The 2369-nt window shown below is 38.5% G+C and overlaps 1 non-coding gene across 1 annotated transcript; it reads left to right on the forward strand.

Annotated features, from left to right (window-relative positions):
* Positions 1–483: 483 nt before the first annotated feature.
* LOC141704911 (small nucleolar RNA R71) lies at positions 484–588 on the forward strand. Its single transcript, XR_012568124.1, has one exon. It is a non-coding gene; the product is annotated as a small nucleolar RNA R71 (small nucleolar RNA).
* The last annotated feature ends 1781 nt before the right edge of the window (positions 589–2369 follow it).

The raw sequence follows: 2369 nt of genomic DNA on the forward strand, positions 1-2369 counted from the left end.
CATACTGATGATAAGGATGTTGCACCACATCTTGAGTGTTGCTCTAGCTGAAGTTAGGATGATTACAATTGCTGGGATGATAGGTGGCTGAACTGGTTGCTGCGACCTCTAAAAGTTGCTCATGAAATGAGCCGATTCACTAGAAATAGCACACTACTTCGTCTCATATGCACCAGCACAAAGCTCACAGACACTAGTGAGCTGATTAACTCCATAATTAGCCAAAGAATCCACCTTCATCGTCAAAGCCTTAAGCTGGGCAGCTATAGCATTAGCTACATCTACCTCTAGAATAGTGCTACTTTGCCTTGAGTTAGTCTTTGAGAAGGGTTCTGGTATTCATTAGCAGTCATCAGTTCAATCAAATCATAAGCTTCATCATAGCTATTAGCCCATAAGGCTCCACCTAATGCTGCATCAAGCATGGGTCTAGAAGTCACACCAAAACCATTATAAAAGCAATTAATGATCATCCACTCAGGCATCCCATGATGAGGACACTTTCTAAGCATATCCTTATAACGATCCTGAGCTTCACACAAAGATTCTCCCAATTGCTGCACAAATTAAGTAAGAGCATTCCAGATTGCAGCTATTTTTGCCATAGGGAAGAATTTAGTGAGAAACTTCTGAGCAAGATCTTCCCACTTAGGTGATAGAGCCTGGTGGTAGAGAATGCAACCAACACTTAGCTTTATCCCTCAGAGAGTGGGAAAAGCCTCAATTTAATAGCATCTTCAGAAACATTATTGAATTTGAAAGTGTCGCAGATCTCGATAAAATCTCTAATATGCATGTTGGGATCTTCCGTCGGAGAACTCCCAAACTGAACCGAGTTCTGCACCATCTGAATCGTGCTAGCGTTGATTTCAAAATTGTTAGCCGCGATGGTTGGTCTGACAATGCTAGACTAAATATCATTGATCTTCGGCTGAGAGTAGTCCATCAAAGCCTTTGTATTTGCTTCTAGTTCACCCATCGAAAACAAAAACTTCTTCTTCAACTTTCCCCTCTCCTACAAGAACTTCTTCCTCTACTCTAACTTCTTCCTCCGCTTTATCTAGTGTTCTCTTTCGAGATCGAGAACGTGTTAGCATAAACGCTCTCTAGAGTACCTGAAAAAGCAACAAGCAAACAAGTAAGTAAAACATCTGAGTCAGTGAACTTTAACAACCACTGATGTCAAGCACATAAAATAAAAATTACCACCGAGTCCTCGGCAGCGGGGCAAAAAACACGTTAGGACGAAAACACGCGCTAATATTCACGCAAGTATATGCCATCGCAAGTAATATAGAATTAATTCTAGTTCGTTCCCACAGAGACTGGTTAGGTTAATTTTAATCAATGTACTTATGCAACAATGGTATGGTTATTATTCAATACTAAGATGATAACAATTTGGGATTTTTTATAACTAAGATTATTAACTAACATGTAATTAACTAAGAAATTTAAGGTTTGATTTACTTATATAACACAAACATGGGATTCTAACTTCATTACTACTTCATTCAATAGTCTTTTGTTCTTAACCTTAACATGCAATGGTGATGACAACTAATCAAATAACACGAAACTAGTAAACGCCAACTACCGTTGTACGAATACTCTACTGTTATGGATTAAAACTAGTATATATAATTGCTGTATTTATTACTGAGATTCGGGAGCTCAAGGCCTTTAATGGCTGCTCTCGTGTTTCGTAGCTTAACTCTGCCTTTACGAGATGCCTACGTATCTCTGTGAATTAGAGAATCAAGCCAAAAAACGTAGTTCTGATTGGTGGGGTTGAGACCCCTTATATAAATGTTGGGAGTCCTTGAATTGGACTTGGTATAGGAGACTTGGTGGGCAAGTCTCATAATTAGAATGGACTTTGGAGTCCTAGATAGTAGGAAACTGATTCCTTATCCTTTTAGGTCCCATTGAGGCTAATCTCCAAGGATTTATATCCTTATCGGGACTCTTTTCAACATCTGATTTGTCCCTTATTAATTAATTACGAAATTAATTAATAATCAGGGCTTTTGGGCCTTTTTTATTCCATCAGGCCTGATCTGGTCCATCAGGCTTAACCTTTCTGGTCTGAGTATCATATATCTTTTTATTGGGCCTGGCAGCCCACAGTTTGTACAATTAATGCAGTATTTAATTATACAAACATAATTTATTTATCCCTATCATTTGCCCCCCAACTTTTGGGAAACATTGATTAGGTTTCGCAGAAGTTAAGTCTATTGGTTCCCTTACAGGGTCTCGTTTTTCCGTAAAGTGTGGAGCGACCTACACATTTACAACGAATTTTTCCTTTTATTCAGGAATTATCTTAATTTCCAGGAATTTTTCCCTTATTTCCGGGATTTTTT

Source organism: Apium graveolens, unplaced genomic scaffold, assembly GCF_009905375.1.
Source record: "Apium graveolens cultivar Ventura unplaced genomic scaffold, ASM990537v1 ctg8403, whole genome shotgun sequence".
Taxonomy (NCBI): domain Eukaryota; kingdom Viridiplantae; phylum Streptophyta; class Magnoliopsida; order Apiales; family Apiaceae; genus Apium; species Apium graveolens.